The sequence below is a fragment of the Chenopodium album genome, chromosome 19 (assembly GCF_948465745.1).
Source record: "Chenopodium album chromosome 19, dcCheAlbu1.1, whole genome shotgun sequence".
NCBI classification, from domain to species: Eukaryota; Viridiplantae; Streptophyta; class Magnoliopsida; order Caryophyllales; family Amaranthaceae; genus Chenopodium; species Chenopodium album.
The window spans coordinates 23173662-23194901 of record NC_137852.1 but is presented as its reverse complement, the minus strand read 5'-3'; the positions used below and the strand labels follow the sequence as shown (position 1 = coordinate 23194901).

Below are 21240 nucleotides of genomic sequence, written 5' to 3'. Positions count from 1 at the left end.
CAAATGAAAGTCAAACAATTTCAACAAAGCTTTTAGAATCAAATGAAAGTCAAATACATTCAAACAAAGCTTTTAGAATCTAACGAAAATCAAATGAATTCTACAAAGCTAATTGAGTCAAATGAAAGTCAAATATTTTCATCAAAGCTTTTAGAATCAAATGAAAGTAAAACACATTCAAACAAAGCTTTTTGAATCAAATCGAAGTCAATTGCATTCCACAATGCTAATTGAGTCAAATGAAAGTCAAACACATTCAACGAAGCTAATTGAGTCAAATTAAAGTCAAACACATTTAAACAAAGCTTTTTGAAGCAAATGAAAGTCAAATGCATTCAACAAAGCCAATTGAGTCAAATGAAAGTCAAACACATTCAAATAAAGCTTTTTGATTAAAATGAAAGTCAAATGCATTCAACAAAGCTAATTGTGTCAAATGAACGTCAAACACTTTCAACAAAGCTTTTAGAATCAAATGAAAGTCAAACACATTCAAACAAAGCTTTTTGAATCAAATGAAAGTCAAATGCATTCAACAAATCTAATTGAGTCAAATGAAAGTCAAACACTTTCAACAAAGCGTTTTGAATCAAATGAAAGTCAAATACATTCAATCAAAGCTTTTTGAATCAAATGAAAGTCAATTGCATTCCACAATGCTAATTGAGTCAAATGAAAGTCAAACACTTTCAACAAAGCTTTTAGAATCAAATGAAAGTCTAATACATTTAAAAAAAGCTTTTTGAATCAAACGAAAATCAAATGAATTCAACAAAGCTAATTGAGTCAAATGAAAGTCAAACACTTTCATCAAAGCTTTTAGAATAAAATGAAAGTCAAATACATTCAATCAAAGCTTTTTGAATAAAATCGAAATCAATTGCATTCCACAATGCTAATTGAGTCAAATGAAAGTCAAACACATTCAACGAAGCTTATTGAATCAAATGAAAGTCAAACACATTCAAACAAAGCTTTTTGAATCAAATGAAAGTCAAATGCATTCAACAAAGTCAATTGAGTCAAATGAAAGTCAAACACATTCAAATAAAGCTTCTTCATTAAAATGAAAGTCAAATACATTCAACTAAGCTAATTGTGTCAAATGAAAGTCAAACACTTTCAACAAAGCTTTTAGAATCAAATGAAAGTCAAACACATTCAAACAAAGCTTTTTGAATCAAATGAAAGTCAAATGCATTCAACAAAGCTAATTGAGTCAAATGAAAGTCAAACACTTTTAACAAAGTGTTTAGAATCAAATGAAAGTCAATTGCATTCCACAATGCTAATTGAGTGAAATGAAAGTCAAACATATTCAACAAAGCTAATTGAGTCAAAATAAAGTCAAACACATTCAAACAAAGCTTTTTGAATCAAATGAAAGTAAAATGCATTCAACAAAGCTAATTTAGTCAAATGAAAGTCAAACACTTTCAACAAAGCTAATTGAGTCAAATGAAAGTCAAATACATTCAAACAAAGCTAATTGAGTCAAATGAAAGTCAAATGCATTCAACAAAACTAATTGAGTCAAATGAAAGTCAAACACATTCAACGAAGCTTATTGAATCAAATGAAAGTCAAACACATTCAAACAAAGCTTTTTGAATCAAATGAAAGTCAAATGCATTCAACAAAGTCAATTGAGTCAAATGAAAGTCAAACACATTCAAATAAAGCTTCTTCATTAAAATGAAAGTCAAATACATTCAACTAAGCTAATTGTGTCAAATGAAAGTCAAACACTTTCAACAAAGCTTTTAGAATCAAATGAAAGTCAAACACATTCAAACAAAGCTTTTTGAATCAAATGAAAGTCAAATGCATTCAACAAAGCTAATTGAGTCAAATGAAAGTCAAACACTTTTAACAAAGTGTTTAGAATCAAATGAAAGTCAATTGCATTCCACAATGCTAATTGAGTGAAATGAAAGTCAAACATATTCAACAAAGCTAATTGAGTCAAAATAAAGTCAAACACATTCAAACAAAGCTTTTTGAATCAAATGAAAGTAAAATGCATTCAACAAAGCTAATTTAGTCAAATGAAAGTCAAACACTTTCAACAAAGCTAATTGAGTCAAATGAAAGTCAAATACATTCAAACAAAGCTAATTGAGTCAAATGAAAGTCAAATGCATTCAACAAAACTAATTGAGTCAAATGAAAGTCAAACACTTTCAACAAAGCTTTTAGAATCAAATAAAAGTCAAACACATTCTAACAAAGCTTTTTGAATCAAATGAAAATCAAATGAATTCAACAAAGCTAATTGAGTCAAATGAAAGTCAAACACTTTCAACAAAGCGTTTAGAATCAAATGAAAGTAAAAAACATTCAATCAAAGCTTTCTGAATCAAATGAAAGTCAATTGTATTCCACAATGCTAATTAAGTCAAATGAAAGTCAAACACATTCAACAAAGCTAATTGAGTCAAAAGAAAGTCAAACACATTCAAACAAAGCTTTTTGAATCAAATGAAAGTCAAATGCATTCAACAAAGCCAATTGAGTCAAATGAAAGTCAAACACATTCAAATAAAGCTTCTTGATTAAAATGAAAGTCAAATGCATTCATCAAAGCTAATTGAGTCAAATACATTCAATCAAAGTTTTCTAAATCAAATGAAAGTCAATTGCATTCCACAATGCTAATTAAGTCAAATGAAAGTCAAACACATTCAACAAAGCTAATTGAGTCAAAAGAAAGTTAAACACATTCAAACAATGCTTTTTGAATCAAATGAAAGTCAAATGCATTCAACAAAGCTAATTGAGTCAAATGCAAGTCAAACACTTTCAACAAAGCTAATTGAGTCAAATGAAAGTCAAAGACATTCAAACAAAGCTTTTTTATTCAAATGAAAGTCAAATGCATTCAACAAAGCTAATTGAGTCAAATGAAAGTCAAATGCATTCAACAAAGCTAATTGAGTCAAATGAAAGTCAAACACTTTCAACAAAGCGTTTAGAATCAAATGAAAGTCAAATACATTCAATCATAGCTTTTTGAATCAAATGAAAGTCAATTGCATTCCACAATGCTAATTGAGTCAAATGAAAGTCAAACACATTCAACAAAGCTAATTGAGTCAAAAGAAAGTCAAACACATTCAAACAAAGCTTTTTGAATCAAATGAAAGTAAAATGCATTCAACAAAGCTAATTGAGTCAAATGAAAGTCAAACACTTTCAACAAAGCTAATTGAGTCAAATGAAAGACAAACACATTCAAACAAAGCTTTTTGATTCAAATGAAAGTCAAATGCATTCAACAAAGCTAATTGAGTCAAATGAAAGTCAAATGCATTCAACAAAGCTAATTGAGTCAAATGAAAGTCAAACACTTTCAACAAAGCATTTAGAATCAAATGAAAGTCAAATACGTTCAATCAAAGGTTTTTGAATCAAATGAAAGTCAATTGCATTCCACAATGCTAATTGAGTCAAATCAAAGTTAAACACATTCAACAAAGCTAATTGTGTCAAAAGAAAGTCAAACACATTCAAACAAAGCTTTTTAATCAAATGAAAGTAAATTGCATTCAACAAAGCTAATTGAGTCAAATGAAAGTCAAACACTTTCAACAAAGCTAATTGAGTCAAATGAAAGTCAAACAAATTCAAACAAAGCTTTATGATTCAAATGAAAGTCAAATGCATATAACAAAGCTAATTGAGTCAAATGAAAGTCAAAAGCATTCAACAAAGCTAATTGAGTCAAATGAAAGTCAAACACTTTCAACAAAGCGTTTAGAATCAACTGAAAGTCAAATACATTCAATCAAAGCTTTTTGAATCAAATGAAAGTCAATTGCATTCCACAATGCTAATTGAGTCAAATGAAAGTCAAACACATTCAACAAAGCTAATTGAGTCAAAAGAAAGTCAAACACATTCAACAAAGCTTTTTGAATCAAAGTAAAGTAAAATGCATTCAACAAAGCTAATTGAGTCAAATGAAAGTCAAACACTTTCAACAAAGCTAATTGAGTAAATGAAAGTCAAACACATTCAAACAAAGCTTTTTGATTCAAATGAAAGTCAAATGCATTCAACAAAGCTAATTGAGTCAAATGAAAGTCAAACACTTTCAACAAAGCGTTTAGAATCAAATGAAAGTCAAACACTTTCAACAAAGCTAATTGAGTCAAATGAAAGTCAAACACTTTCAACAAAGCTAATTGAGTCAAATGAAAGTCAAACACATTCAAACAAAGCTTTTTGAATCAAATGAAAATCAAATGAATTCAACAAAGCTAATTGAGTCAAATGAAAGTCAAACACTTTCATCAAAGCTTTTAGAATCAAATGAAAGTCAATTGCATTCCACAATGCTAATTGAGTCAAATGAAAGTCAAACACATTCAACAAAGCTAATTGAGTCAAAAGAAAGTCAAACACATTCAAACAAAGCTTTTTGAATCAAATGAAAGTAAAATGCATTCACTACTACAAAAAGCGTGTTTTCTGGACGCTTTTTAGGCCTTTTTTCGACGCTAAAAAGCGTCGAAAAATTATTTCTCGACGCTGAAAAAAAGCGTTGAAAATCCGTGAGTCGAAAATTTTTCAGGGACACAAAAAAGCGTCGAGATTCTCGACGCTTTTTAGTGTCCAAACTGATATACGAAGCGTCGAAAATTACGTATTTTGCGCATTATCCCAAATGTGTGTAGTTTTTTAGCGACGCTTTTTCCTGTCCACATAATCAAATTTAGCGACGCTTTTTATTGTCTTGCATTTATTCGTGTCAGCCTATGGTATGGCGGGAAACTCTTTGAAATTTGAAAATGTGCAAATATGTAGACATTAAAAAGCGTCTAGAATTTTTTTTAAGTTTTTTTTTCCTTTTATTAAAATATTACTATCATATATACATTATAGTAATTTAAATTTATCATAAATTAAATTAATAATATTAAAATTAAAATAAACAAATATTCTATATAACTAGATTAGATTAAAAAAAATAAATAATAATTAATCAACAATAACAAGAGTACGTAGTTAATTACCAAATTTATAAAAGAAAACATCAACACAATTAATTAAAAAAAAAAGAAAAAAATAGTTGCATATTATAGTAGCTTGTCCCAAAATAAATACATCACTAATATAAGACTATAAACCAAAATAGATAAATGATGGCCTTATAGACGATATAGTCTCTTGTATGTTTTGATGCTCAAGTGTCCCGACCTATTCTCTTGTTGCACTTACATTTCCTTTTCCAATCTTCAAAAAAAAATATACAAAGTATAAATTAGTACATTACACAATATAGGCTCAAGATTCAACATGGTGTATTCAAACAATGAAAAGACCAATGTATTTAAACCAGAACATACACATGATTTCAAAGCATATTAAGAACTAGTCCACAATAGAAACTAATAAAAATCTTTATATCAACCAAGTATAATGAAGCACCGTAATTATACCATGAAAAATATCAAAGCATAAGATAAAACAATTTAAATGAGGTTCAACAAGTATATAAGTAAAGATAAACAACGACTAAGCTAATAAAAAGGATAATCGACGCTTATACACACACACACAAGCTCTGAATTTCACACACACACACACACACACAAGCATTTTTAATTTCAGCTCTGATTTCAAATCTGATTTTGAGTTCTGAACTTTAGATTTGAATTAAGTCCTGAAATATAGCTCTGAATTCAGTTATGAAATTCATCTTTGAATTCAGTTCTGGATTTCAACTCTAAATTTATTTCTATATTCAGTTTTGGATTTCAGCTCTGATTTCACAAACTAAAAACTAAACGGCAAAAGTGTGAAGAGCACATTAATGAGGACAAGTTTGTGGCACTCTTAGTATTTGCTTCACCCATCCCTTCACACTCCCCTTCTTTTGTTATCAAAATGCATAACTGAACAGGTAACTATAGCTCCTAACTGTTTGTGTGTATATGTATATGTATATGTATATGTATATGTATATGAAACCAAATAAATATGTGCAGTGATACCTTGTTTGGAAGTAGGATGATATTCAAGTCCCTCTCCTGACTCCTGAGTAAGAGATCATCCCAGCCCTGCTATTTATAATCCTGTTTCAGTTTGCTGAAAAATAAAATGGCAGAATTGCAAGAGCATTTTATTAGAGTATCAACAATAAGATAAAGATTAAGCCCTTAATAAAACCGTTAAGTTATTTTAGTTGGCCGCTAATCCTCCTTGAAGCATGACAAAAAGTAAGCAAACTAGCTAAGAACTGAGGACTTGCCACCAAATGTAACAAAAACAAAAAGTAAGAAAACTCGATGTAAGAGCATGCCAATAGTATCAAATTTGAGCACACTTCAGCGGAGTAGTGTGCTTTTATAGCACAATCTGATGACTACAAATTATATGCTTAATATCACGGTTCAAGCACACGACAAGATACGAAACACAGGTGAGATAGACTATGGATAAAAGGACCATCATTAGATGGATAATACCAATTCAATGTCAACTAAAGATAGAAAAAAATGACAATGCTGAAGCTACTTTTGCTTAACTCTTAGACAACACAAGCACATGTAGACAAAACAGAAATCATTCTTAGATCACCATGATACTAGACACGTCAAGGCTTCATGTAAATGATAAGGAAGACATATTCAACTTCATGAAATAGAGATCTTGCTGCCATAAAGTACTATACAAAATAAGAAAATCATACCAACAGCAAGACGATGCTTGAGTCCTATTAAAACTGTTAGGATAAGGAAAATTTCACATTTGCTACTGGGAAAAGCACCCTATTTCACATTTGCTACCCCTTTAATTTTTTATTTTATATTACTACCATACAAACACCAAAATTTTAGATATCACTACCTTTTGTGTGACGCCGTTACTATTTCCGTTAGAGGAGCCCAACTACCTCACCGCCACCACTCCATCCTCAACCACCCTCATTGCCACCATCCAACCTCCATATCCCTTCAACGCCAGCGCGCAAAGAAGCCCACGGCAGCCGCAAACCCCACCAACATCCCACAGCAGCCGCGAACTCCCTCTACCAGTTGCGATTGGCCGCAATTGCCACCCTTAAACCGCCGTAGACGACCCCACAACTCTCTCTCCTCTGATTTCCCACCATTTTAGGGTGGTTGTTGCGATTGGATGCAATTTCCGTTGCTGCTGCCGCGAATGGACGCGTTTGGTGACGGTGGCTGGTCGCGTTTGGCCGCTGCTGCCACAATTTGTTGCTGCCTCAATTTGCTTTGCTGCTGCCTCGATTTGCTACTGCCGCAGATTGCTGCTACCGCGGTGGTGTTGTGCGTGGTGGTGAGATAAGGGAGGTGTGATTTGTGGGTGGTGGTGTTCTGGGTATAGAGCTTTCGGTGGTGGTGGCCTGGGTTTGGGGGTTAGGGTGGTGTCGTGGTGAAGGTATGGGGAGTTGTCGTGTTTAGGGGTCACGGTGGTGGTGGTGGTCTAGGGGTTCGCCGGCCTCAGGGGATCGTTTGGGCGCCGGCGAAGGGAGGGGGGAAGGTGGTTGTTTGGTGGTTTCGGGGTGGTTGGGGATTTTATATTTTTAAGTTTTTTTTTAAATAAAAAAATAAATTAAATTATTATTTAATTAAATATTGGGCCCCACTTAACGGAATCTTAACGGATTCCGTTAAGTGGTAGTGATTTTTAAAAAACTCTAATTTAGGTGGTAGTAATATAAAATAAAAAATTGAAGGGGTAGCAAATGTGAAATAGGGTGCTTTTCCTGGTAGCAAATGTGAAATTTTCCTTAGGATAAATACCTGAGAAAATACAATAAACAAGAATTGGTTAGCAATCAGCATCAAAATGGATGATTTTCATAAACAGCACTAATATGAGCAACAACTATGAACAAATAAATTGTACATGGTACTACAAAAGAAGAATTTATTTATTCAACTAATTGAATTATGTACACTTACATAAGAATAAAAGCCAAACAAATTATAAAATCGATCTGAAAGAGAATACTCTTCTAAATCAACCATATATGCATCAAATGAAATAAAAAAATAAAAATAATAGGCTGCATTACTGGGCGTACTTAAAGCAAATTACATACTAAGTATACTAGACAACATTTTTTGTTTAACAAAACCATATTAAATGAGAACAAGCAAAGTTTTGCACGTGTAAACAACAAACAATTCATACAAGTCAATTGGCATGTTCATTAAGTCACCTAACCAACATTACATATTATATAATCATATATGAAGTACCATACATTAAGTAGAGATCCTCATTGTTTTAATTAATAAATTCCTGAACATTTTCAATCAATTAGTGGAGCGAAAACATAGCATTGATTCAACAACAGTCTTATACTCTTTTCACTTATGTGAAGCAATAGAAAAGGTGAAAATTAATGTTACCAGGATACTCTTCATTGACTTTGTAATGGAAAAGAGTTGCTATACCAAAACATATACCACCTCCAAGATAGTGACATACTTTAGATCTTCTGCCATTATGAAATTAGAGTGCGGAGCGACAAGAAAGTGAAAAAAAAATAAGAAGAATTTTTTTAGCCTTGCTATATAATTATATAGACGATAAGTATTATATAATATTATCATTTTTATGTATTAAAAATTATGAATTAAATTAAGATAATAATGTATACAATCAAGTCATTATACATTCAGTTCATTTCATTGTATTTGTATACATTCAGTACCTTTCAAAAGTAAATAGAGTAGGACCTAGGCATACAACTAGTTCATCATTTTTGAAGAAAACTGAACAAAACAAGAAGAAAAAATCATAACAACAAACAACAAATCAAAAGAGTGCGAGAAATATAATGATTACTCTAGGAAAATTTGGATCTAATATTAATCTATGTTGACAAAAACTTGATTAAATCAGCAAGATGGTAGGAACCATAAAAATACTTCTAGTGTTGACTATGAATATCGATCATCTCTTTCATTATCTCTCAATTTGCCATAGAGCAAATCCTTCTAGCTAAGATTTCCATATTTTCTACTACCTCCATGAGGATATTTTAGATAATTTCTTCGGTAGTGTGGCTAATGACTAAACCAATCAATTTTCATTTTAAAATTCAATTGTTGCAATAACTATCAAGAAAATCATTCAACTCATAACCTTAAGAAATTCAAAATTCAAATAAAAACGAAAAATTGATACTTCAAACCATTTGTGTTCATTCACCTATTTGCTGTAAATATTGACAAACCAATCCTTTGACATAGATTTTTATTCAACTACAGAAGCAGATTTGGAACTACAGAAGCAGAGAAGTGAAAGAAATTACTGACCGACTTATCATATATCTTAAGCAATTTTGCTTTCTTAAAACAAAAATAACATTAGAATTGGGTTAAAATCGTAGCCTTGTAGCATATAAACGCATAAACAAAACCCTCTAATTGTTCTTCAAGAGCCAAACCCATCTATCATCAAAACATTTCTCAAAATTATAACCCTTAAAATGATCTAAATTAAAGTACTCAATTCTAAAAGGAAATTAGGGAAAAAAGTATTACCTGAGAATCATCGATCTGAACGTAATTGATTAAATTTGACAATAAGTAAGGAAAATTCCGCAACGTAATATAAAGAGAAAAAGTATATTTTCATCCAAGCTTGATGAATTCTTTGCATTTTTGGAGGATTAAAATCGGAAAAGAGACGATGATAAGAACAATTGGGAACAAGGGTTCTACGTTTGTTCAGGATCGGCGGTTTTTTTCCCAAAATGAATCTGAAGATGTAGGTTAAGCAAAGTACATCACGTGCCCCACACGTGAGGGTTTCTCGACACTTTTCAGGGTCGAAATTAAATATCGACTTCAAACAGTGTCGAGAAGACACGCACACTATAATAATTACCTGACGCCCCTATCACTGCGTCGAGCTAATAGCGTCTAAAAAATACGCATTTTGTAGTAGTGATTCAACAAAGCTAATTGAGTCAAATGAAAGTCATACACTTTCAACAAAGCTAATTGAGTCAAATGAAAGTCAAACACATTCAACAAAGCTAATCGAGTCAAAAGAAAGTCAAACACATTCAAACAAAGCTATTTGAATCAAATGAAAGTAAAATGCATTCAACAAAGCTAATTGAGTCAAATGAAAGTCAAAAACTTTCAACAAAGCTAATTGAGTCAAATGAAAGTCAAATACATTCAATCAAAGCTTTTTGAATCAAATGAAAGTCAATGGCATTCCACAATGCTAATTAAGTCAAATGAAAGTCAAACACATTCAACAAAGCTAATTGAGTCAAAAGAAAGTCAAACACATTCAAACAAAGCTTTTTGAATCAAATGAAAGTAAAATGCATTCAACAAAGCTAATTGAGTCAAATGAAAGTCAAACACTTTCAACAAAGCTAATTGAGTCAAATGAAATTCAAACACATTCAAACAAATCTTTTTGATTCAAATGAAAGTCAAATGCATTCAACAAAGCTAATTGGGTCAAATGAAAGTCAAACACTTTCAACAATGCGTTTAGAATCAAATGAAAATCAAATACATACTGTTTTGGGGTTTTTCTGGTCCCTCGGGAGAGTTACAACACAAGATATGATCCGGATGCACGCCTGTACCTACAAAACCACGAAGACTCCGGGTGAGTGGAGCTCCGCCTCCGACGGTCAAGTTAGTACTTGAATGGGAAGGAAAAAGTGCGGAAATAAAGGTAAGATCTCCTCGGATTCCGAGAAGATCAGGAGTTTTCTCTGTTTTCGAGAAAGTAGGTAATTTTTCGGTAATTTCTGGATGCCCCCATAATGGGGTAAATCTCCCTATTTATAGGGTCATTGGAAAACGTGCCAATGATTAGGTCATTGCCCTAATCATTATGGGCTGTGCTGTATTGCGGCTGCCTCGGGATTTGGGGCCTGAAGGCCGCCTTTTTCTCCCAAATCGGGGGGTGACACATGTCAACTGATGATTGACCCAATTGGGACCAATAGGAATATGACACGTGTCGCCCATTGGTTGGCCCACGTGACATGGGTAAAATTACCCAAAACATTTGCCCCTCACAGATGTGACGTGGCGCGCCACGTTGTATCTGTGACATGTCACTCTTGCCGGATGAACAGCCGGTACATACGCAGCCGGTACATATACAGCCGGTACATATGCAGCCGGATTTATTATATATATATATATATATATATATATATATATATATATATATATATATATATATATATATTTTTTTTTTTAGGGGAATTACAATTTTGCCCCTGGATTTACCCTTCTATAAATATGAGGGTCAACCATCCCATTTGGACGTTTACATAAATTTTTCTGAGAGATAAAGCTCACAGATTCTTAGAGAGAGAACGTCTGACTTCCGCTTGATACAGCCGGTAATTTCCCGTCTGACACCATAGCAAGCAATCTGAATCTCAGACCCTATCACAGCCGGTTATCATCCGCCTGTGACCCTTTCAAGCAATCCAATTTTGGGAACTAGACACAGAAGGTCCTTTCACCGTCTGCGATCCCAGCAAGCAATCTTCACTTCAAGCAAATCAAACTCCAGGCTTCATTGCAAGGTATCGCCTCTCTCCCTTTTTTCAACTTTACATTTTTCTTTCAATAAATGGATTCATCACCAACACACACGGCACAACCTAAGTTAGAAGTCAGCCGGTCTCCAGGTACGGCGGAGTCTAGGACTGGGAGTGCCGGCTCTGGGTGCATGGAGCGATTTAGTACCCCTCCTCAATCGCCTGTCTATGTGTCTATGCAGGACACGATGGCCAGGATTAAGCAGACCGCCTACAGGCGGCGCAGAAGAGACGGCGCAATGGAAGTGCCGTCTAATGAAACTGATCCGGTTGAGGAGGGGGATGTGAGTCAAGATTCGGGGGAATATTCCCCATCTGGGATCCCTAGAACCCCCAGTGACTCCATCTTGATTGAGGGAGACGGTGGAGGGACCGTTTCCCAGAGAAGAGCTCAAGGAGCCGCTGCTTCCATCTCGGGGTCATCCGGAGAATCTTCTTCTTAAGATGATGCTCCTTTCTCCCCGCTTGAGGATAGCGAGGCTGAGGAGAGAAAGAGATGGAACGAGAAGGATGACCCCTTTGGTATTCACATCTCTGCCAAAGACAGGCGGAGTATGTTGAAGAATATAGATAACTTTTTCCAACTGCGTCCCCTAGGTGATGGATTCACCGTCCGGATGCCGCTTGAGCTAGGTACCATAGCTTGGAAAGACGATCAGCCAAACGCTAATTCCTACTTCGGCTGCTACGAAGCGGCATTCTTAGCTGGCATCCGTTTCCCGCTTCATCATGCGGTGAAGGCCATACTGAGAGGGTATGGTCTTGGCGTTTGGCAGTTGACCCCCAACTCGTGGGCCAACATTCTAGGGTACGTTGCCGCCTGCGAGATGCAGGGCTTGAACCCCGGCTGGGAGGCGTTCTCGCACATGCACTATCTCAGTCGCAGTCCAGGCGGCTGGAGGGCTTGGTACACCCTCACGACTCTTCCCCAATATCAAATGACACTGGACAAAGTGTCAAAATACGATGGCTGGAAGAATCGTTTTTATCTTCTGTCGGCTCCCACAAAGAGGGAAAATCGGGAGCTCAGACAGTATAATAAGAAGCCGGAACTTCTGGGCAAGAAGGTCGCGCTGCCCAAGATCCCGTCAGATGATTATGACCAGATCTTGGAGACCAAATTTTTTGAACTTAGAACCGAAACCCTGTCAACCGGGGATACTATTAAGGTTCCCAGGAACTGGATCCCAATGTGCGCATGGTTCAGGGACGAGGCGTTCCTGTCCGCCTGCGGTCTGAGCACCATGTTCACAAAGCGTACGTATGCTATACATCCGGCTTAGTTACCGTCTGTATTGTTTTCTTGCAATTTCACTTATTTTTGGTGTTTCCCCTTTTGCAGAAAAAGCTTTGGAGATGGTAGGAGAAGAGAAAACCCCCAGACGGTCTGCTGCCCAGATTAGGAGGGAGCTGGCGGAGGCCAAGGCTGCCAAGCAAAAGGCTTCAGTAAGCAAGATCCCGTCTGAGTTATTTTCTTTCAAGAATCCCTTTGAGTAGCATCCTTAACTTGCTAACTCTTTTTTGCAGGGGGGAGAACCTCCAAGATCCCTCACAAAGGATTTTGGGAAGAGGGCGAGAGATGACTCCGCCTCCACTCCCACCAGCACAAAGTCTGCCCGGACGGGCCTAGCTAAAGTCGGGCCAGACGGCAAGTCTGGGACCCGTCTGACGGTTGCTGGGAAGAGCATCAGCCTGGGAGGAGCTGGCCTGGGCTTTGATCTGACGGGAGGCGCCGTTTCTGCGCCTGGAGGTAGTACTGCCCCTCCCCCGGAAGGTATAAATAATCCTTTTGTTGCCCCTATGGAGTTGGGAAGGCCCTATAGGGTGAAATCTCACTCCCAGCAGACTTCTTCATCAGATAGCCGGCATCAAATTGGTGCCGCCTATATAGGTCACTCACCCAGTTGTACATCTGGTGCAGATCAAACGCCTAGGTGGCCGGATGTCCAAGCGCATGCCCGGGCGATGTTGGGTGCTGTCCCCAAGCGGGCGAAGGATGCCATTCTAGGCATTGAGACGTTCAACCTGGAACGCATTACCTGCCTGCTGTCTGAGGTATACTCGCTTCTTACTTTCAGTACAACTTTTTATCCCGGATGTCTTATAGAACTTCCTTTTTCAGGCGCTGCTGAGAGTTGATGGGCTCAAACGGCCCTACCAAAGGAAGAGAGACGAGGTAAACAGAGCCAACAGATCTGCTAGAGAGTCATTAAACGTTGCTGAACATAAATGCTACCTTAACATTCTTGAAACTAAAGAGCAGTTGATGGAACAGGCGGAAAATCTCCGGGAGGCAGCTCAGGCCCTGAAGGCGGCTAATCAGCAACGTGAAAAGGCCGAGGAGGAGGCTAGAAAAGCTAAGGAGGAACTCCAGACCCTCCAAGGTGTCTCCAAGGAGAACACCGAGCTGAAAACTGAGATTGCCCGCCTGAAGGAGGAGGCGGCGAAGGTCCAAGAAAATCTCTTGGCGACCATTCAGGCTGCTGAGGACCGGGTGATTGCTGAGCAGGAGGACGACGCCCGTCTCCGAATGGAGCTAGCTTGGGCGGCTGTTCACCCCGATGTGGACTACAACTATTGGGATCAGGCTATCCAATACGCTGAAGAGCTTTTCCGCTGAAGGGACGCCAACGAGCCTATGCCGACGTCCTATGATTCCTGGCTGAAGGAGCAGCAGGGGGAAGGTGATCAGGCGGCTGATGCACAGGCGGAGCCTCAGCCTGCTGCAGCGCAGACGGATTCTCAGCCTCCTGGACAACCTTGATTATCAGCGGCAGTTTGCCATTTTATGCTTTCCTTTACTCACTTCCGGCCTGCGTGCCGAGTATCTTTGTGTAACCCAACTTATTTCCCCGGATGAGGGTCCGGTATACATTATTTTTCTTCCCCCGGTCTTTTTCAGCCGGGTATTTTATGAATGTGCCGACTAGGTCGGTTTGCTTAGAAATCTGCTTATTAACTTTTTCTGAATGCTTGTGCCTGAGATCGCCTAACTTGTTTAAAGCATGCGGCGGCCAGTACACCGGCTGATCTTGCCCCTGACGGCTGGGTGGTTGGTTTCAATGCTATGATTGATTGGACTTGGGAATTTTGATACTTTAATGAGTATGGAATGTTTCCAAGTTCAATCAATCACAATGGTGATTGCCCCAAACCAACGCACAGTCGTCATGAAGCTGACATTTGTACGCCTGTTGAGACGGTTTTTGATTCAAATTATGATCTTGTGACACAGTCGGGGGATATATTACCCACCTGAATTTCAATGAGACGTTTAGCCGCCTAAGCAATGGTCCCAGGACAGCTTTAAGGCCGCCTGTGATACCTGTAATCCATTGCACTTGTTCAGTTGCCCCGTTGGGATAACTTTGCGCAATTTCGTTGAATAGTCTAGTTCTGATTTTAGGATCTCCACCGGCTGCCTTCAAGGAACACCCGGTTCTTAGACTATTTTGGCCAGATAGCTATGAGTTGGCCAATTAGGCCGTTCAATTTTTGCCGTCTGTATATGTTGGTAGAGCATTTGATAAAAACACCCTCTGCGACGATAACACCCGGAGGGGCGTCGCCGGACGCCATACTCATAGTGGAGCAGACGGATTTATAAATTTTAATCCGGCCATTGGCCTCGTTTTTCTACCCGTCTGTGTATTACACAGATGGTTTTCCCGCCTGTGTATCACACAGATGGTCAAACAATACCAAGTCATTGACTTGGTTTGCCCCGTTTGTGTGTTACACAGATGGTAGATAAAAATTGTCAAGTCATTGACCTGGTTTACCCGTCTGTGTATTACACAGATGGTAGATAAAAGTTGCCAAGTCACTTGGGTTAACCCGTCTGTGTATTACACAGATGGTAAAATAAAAATGACCAAGTCGTTGACTTGGTTTGCCCCGTCTGTGTATTACACAGATGGTAGATAAAAATTGCCAAGTCAGACTTGGGTTAACCCGTCTGTGTATTACACAGATGGTAAAATAAAGATGACCAAGTCGTTGACTTGGTTTGCCCCGTCTGTGTATTACACAGATGGTGAAATAAAAATGACCAAGTCGTTGACTTGGTTTGCCCCGTCTGTGTGTTATACAGAGGGTGCGGTGCAAGTTACCGCATGTATGTATAGATAACAACATTGGAATGAAAAGGTCACTTTTATTGATACTTTCCAGATTTACAGAATCTCAGAAGTAATACTTTTTCAAATTGTCTACATTCCAAGTTCTAGGCAGCTGCCTGCCGTCCGGAGTTTCCAGGCGGTAGGTGCCGTTTCTAACTTCATCATAGATCCGGTAGGGGCCTTCCCAATTAGGAGTTAGCTTTCCAAGTTCATTGGCCCTACCGGTTGCCTCCATTTTCCGTAACACAAAGTCCCCAACTTTCAGAGGACGTTTGTGTACTCTCCTGTTGTAGGCTCGAGTCATCCTCAGACGGTAAATCTCATGACGCAAGGCGGCATTGCCCCTGCGCTCCGGGAGTGAATCCAATGCAAGCCGCATGGCCTCCCAGTTTGCCTCTTCATCATACAACATGACTCTTAAAGTTGGCTCATAATGCTCAATGGGCAAGACGGCTTCAGCACCGTATACCATGAGAAATGGGGTTTCACCGGTTGCCCCTTTTTAGTTGTCCGGATGGCCCATAGGACATGAAGTAATTCTTCAGCCCATAAACCACCGGCTCTTTCTATTTTCTTTTTTATACCGTCTGAGATGAGTTTGTTGAAGGCTTCAACTTGGCCGTGTGCTTGGGGTCGGCCAACTGATGCAAAACAATGTGAGACCCCTTAGTCTCCCAACCAAGTCTTGAGCTGGGGCGTCTCAAACTGAGGCCCATTATCAAACACCATAGACATAGGTACCCCAAACCGGGTGATGATGTTCTTCCAGATGAAGGAGATGACATCCTTTGTCTTGATGCCTTTTACCGCCTCAGCTTCCACCCACTTGGTGAAATAATCCACAGCCACTAATATGTAACGTTTTCCGCCTGGTGCAGGCGCGTAAGGACCCAAAATGTCCATGCCCCACTTAGCAAACGGGACTGGGCTGTGGATAGCCGTCAGATCAGTAGCCGGGCGATGGATTAGCTTGCCAAACCTTTGGCACCTGTCACATTTTTTCACAAACTCCATGGCATCAGACTCGAGAGTGGGCCAGAAGTAATGCCGCCTGGCTCTGACGGCCAATGATCTGCCGCCTGAGTGAGAGGCGCAGTGTCCCGCATGCAAGTCTTTGAGAATTTCTTTCCCTTTTTCAGGGGTAACACACTTCAAAAGTGGTTTCAGAAAACCCGCCTTGAGGAGCTCTCCATTTATTATCTCAAAACTTGCAGCCCGCTTCTTCAGTACAGCCGCCTCCAGTGATGAATCAGGGAGCGTACCGTCTGACAAATAAGCCCGGATGGGATCCATCCAGGTAGAGCTTCGGTCAAGTACTCCAATGGGATCTTCATCAGATATACTCCTCTTTTCCATAACTTCCCAAAAGACTGACCGAGGCGTATCACAGGAGGCGGAGGATGCCAATTTTGACAGAGCATCCGCCTGATTGTTCTCCGACCTGGGCACTTGACACAAATGAAATTCTTCGAGTGTCCCAGCCTCGGTTTTGACCGCCTGCAAATATTTGATCATAGCCGGATGGGTGGCTTCATACTCACCATGGTATTGGCTAACAACCAACTGAGAATCCGAGCAGGCGTCAATTTTAGTTGCCTCTGCCGCCTTACACATACGGATACCGGCTAATAGGGCTTCATATTCTGCCTCATTATTTGAGGCCTGGAACTTGAACCGTAGTGCATATTCATACTTATCTCCTTCCGGGGACTGACAGATAATGCCTGCACCACAGCCGTTCATAGTAGAGCTTCCGTCTACATGCACCTTCCAAACCTGATCGAGGTTATCCGGAACAGCCGGCCTTGTCATTTCAACAATGAAGTCGGCGAACGCCTGACCCTTCACTGCCTTTCTTGGTTCGAAGGAGATTTCAAGGCTTTGCATTTCAATAGCCCACTTGAGCATTCTTCCGGATGACTCCAAAGTTGTCATTGGCCGCTTGAGTGGCTGATCCGTAAGGATTACCACCGGATGTGCCAGGAAGTAAGGTTTCAACTTCTTGACCACCATGAAAAGAGCAAGGCCAAATTTTTCAACCATGGGGTACCGGAGCTCTGCATTTCTGAGAACATGGCTAATGAAATAGACCGGGAGCTGAACACCGTCTCTTTCAGCAAGGAGAACGGCACTGAGGGCATGATCCGAGACGGCTAAGTACATGTAAAGCGTCTCTTTTGGCAAAGGACTGACTAGCCGTGGCAAAGAGTGTAAATGATCTTTCAGTTTCTGAAAGGCCGCCTCAGCATCATCCCCTCACTCAAATCTAGCCTTTTTCCTGATTGCTTGGAAAAAGTAAAGGCACTTGTCACCTGACCGGCTGAGGAATCTCCCAAGCGCAGCCAAGCAGCCGGTAAGCCTCTGAGCTTCCTTGACAGAGCGGGGTGACTTCATGTCAATCACCGCCTGTATCTTCTCGGGGTTAGCCTCTATCCCCCTTTGATCAATCAGGAATCCGAGAAACTTCCCAGACTCAACACCAAAGACGCATTTCTTAGGATTTAACATGACCCTGTACCGCCTGAGTGTGGTGAATGTTTCTCGGAGGTCCGCAAGGTGATCCGCCTGGAATTTGGATTTGACTATCATGTCATCAATGTACGCCTCCACATTCCTTCCAAGTTGATTAATGAAGACTGTATTAATCATTCGTTGGAAAGTAGCAGGCGCATTCTTCAACCCAAACGGCATCACCGTATAACAGAATAACCCCTGATCTGTGACGAAGGCCGTCTTCTCTTGATCTCTTTTCCACAGGGGTATCTGGTGGAAACCTAAATAGGCATCCATAAAACTCATCAAGGCATGCCCGGCTGTAGAGTCGACGAGACTGTCGATTTTTGGAAGCGGGTAACTGTCCTTTGGACATGCCTTGTTCAAGTCAGTGTAATCAACGCACATGCGCCAAGTACCATTCGGCTTCTTTACAAGCACAACATTTGCTACCCAATCCGGGAAGTTACATGGCCGAATGAACCCAGCGTCTAACAGTTTTTTAACTTCGGCATTTGCCGCCTGACTTCTCTCCTCGCCATGATTTCTTTTCTTTTGCCGGATAGGCTTCTTTTTTGGATCCACGGCGAGTTTGTGGACAGCAAGATCCGGGCTAATGCCTGGCATCTCTTCCACTTCAAAGGCAAAGATGTCTTTGAATTCCTTCAGCAGTAGGTGCAATTCTGCACCTAACTCTTTATGAGCAGCCGTCCCCACCTTAACAGTTCGTTCTGGTTGAGTTTCATCCAGCGGAACATCAATGTGTTCACCAGCCGGCTGGGGACGGAGATCATCTGACCGTTCCCCGGTCAGTGATTGCTATTTCTTCTCCTTCTTCACCTCCGCCAGCTGATCAGCCTTTCTTTTCTTTCCGGCTGCTGGTGGAGGTAAGTCAGGATCCTTGACATCGTCAAGGTTGATTTGCTCCTTCGGAGGTCCGGCTGCAGCAGCCGTTGGTCTGACGTCCGAGAGATAACACTCCCGGGCCGTCTTCTGATCCCCGTACAGAGAGCCAACAGAGCCATCATCCCTTTCATATTTCAACAGCATTAGAGCCGGGATGATGACGGCCTTACACTCGTTTAGAGTAGGTCGGCCAAGAATGATATTATAGGCGGTCAGTTCATTAACCACCAAGAACCGGACGACCAGATGGCGCCCGTGGCCCTTCTGCCCCAGCCGGATGGGTAGATCAATCTGACCGACTAGGTGGACGACTCCCCCTCCAAAGCCAACTAGAGGGTGGGAGACCTCCTGTAGATTGCTCAACTTATAGTTGAGCTTGGATAGACACTTGTAACTGATGAGGTCAGAAGAACTACCGGTGTCTATCAGAATGCGACCAACCAGCTGGTTGGCCACTTTGCTCTCGATGACGACTGGGTCGTCATGCGGTCGGCGGACTTTGCCCAGATCTTTCTCAGAGATGAGGACATCCGGGAATTTCCCGCCTGAGGATGCCTGTCCATCATCCACTGAGTTGATCATCCTTTTCAGATGATCCTTGGTGCCCCGAATGGTCGGGCCACCGCTTGCAAATCCACCGGCTATGGTGTAGACCGGATCCTTATCAGTATCCGAGCTACTAGCCGGCTGGACAGTCTTGGAGGACTGCCCAGGATTTGTCTTAGAAGCCCCTTTGGACTTTGAGACATAGGACTTCATCAAGCCCTTGTCAGCCAGACGGTCCAATGACCGCTTGAGACTATAGCAATCATTGGTGTCATGACCCACTTCTTCATTAAAGTGGCAGAATTTATTTTTGTTCCGGGACTGAACGGAACTCTTCATGGGATTCGGCTTCTCAAAGGTCAGCCGGCCCTTCACCTCGTTAAAGATGGTGCTGCAGTCCTTGTTGAATTCATACCGTGAGACATACGGTTTGAATTCCTTATTTTCTTGTTGGACGGCTGGTCAGACTCCTCAACCGCCCAAACTTCTTTTCTTTTATTGCTCTCATCAGATTTTTTAGCCGGCTGAGCTGACCGACTCTCTTTTTTGTCAGACTTTTTAGAGTCCGGCTGATGATTGGACGAGCAGAGGTCGGTGGCTTGGATAAAACTCTCCGCCTCCAACAACGCCGCTTGAAGGGTAAAGACCCTCTTTCGGACAAGGTCAAACTTGAAGGTTGACCCGTCTTTCAGACCCTTAAAGAAGTCTGTATAAGCGACCTCGTCAGACAGCCCCTGGATTTGAATTCTAACCAGGTTGAACCGCCTGACATAGGAGCGCAAACCTTCTCTATCTCCCTGCCAGATGGTACTTAAGTCTAAGCTCGTCTTTTTGGCAGGGATGTTCATGGAGAAGTTGGAGGCAAACAGGAAGGCTAGCTTCCTGAAGCTGTCGATGCACCCAGCCGGCAGATTGCCAAACCACTGTTGGGCAATGCCCTTCAGCGTAGTTGGGAAGCACCGACACCACATAGCGTCCTCCAACCCCTGCATGTGCATAAGGTTGGTGTATGCCATGAGGTGATCCTCCGGGTTGGTGGTGCCATCATAAACACCAACCAAAACATTCTTAACCTTAGACGGCTGTGCCGCTTCGGTTATTTCCTTGGTGAACGCAGAAGTGTGTTCCCCAAGTTTGAGCAGACGGAGCTGCCAGTCAGGAGGAGGGACGTTATATGCCGCCTGCTCCCCGTTGAATACCGCCTGTCCCCCAAAGAGGGCAGGTTGCATAAAGTGAGGAGAATACTGCCCGTATACCATAGGGGGTACATACGGGGCATTCCCAATCATTTGAGGCCCAGGTAGGACGGTATTACCGCCTGTTTGGCTCTCATGCAAGGATTGAGCATTCCTAGCAGATGTATTTCTGAAGCTGTCTGGGAAGGTCGATGTGGATGCCGACTCAGACAGCTGCTGACCCCTTCGGCGCTCGATGATTTCCCGAGCGTCTGGGATTGAACTTTTACTACCACCCGGCTGATTCTGCCGGATGATTCTCCTGGGGCCCTTCTCTGGGAGGAGGATCTTTGACCAGTCTATGGCACCGGCTGCCTTCTCCTTAGGATGTGGGGTCGGCTGTCGGTCCTTAACCGGCTTT

At 40.5% G+C, this 21240-nt stretch overlaps 1 long non-coding RNA gene across 1 annotated transcript; it reads right to left on the bottom strand.

Moving 5' to 3' along the window:
* Positions 1-4644: 4644 nt before the first annotated feature.
* LOC145595278 (uncharacterized) lies at positions 4645-6742 on the bottom strand. Its single transcript, XR_014102929.1, has 3 exons — positions 6698-6742; positions 6000-6093; positions 4645-5238 (listed from the first exon to the last, which is right to left on the bottom strand). It is a non-coding gene; the product is annotated as an uncharacterized LOC145595278 (long non-coding RNA).
* Positions 6743-21240: the final 14498 nt, after the last annotated feature.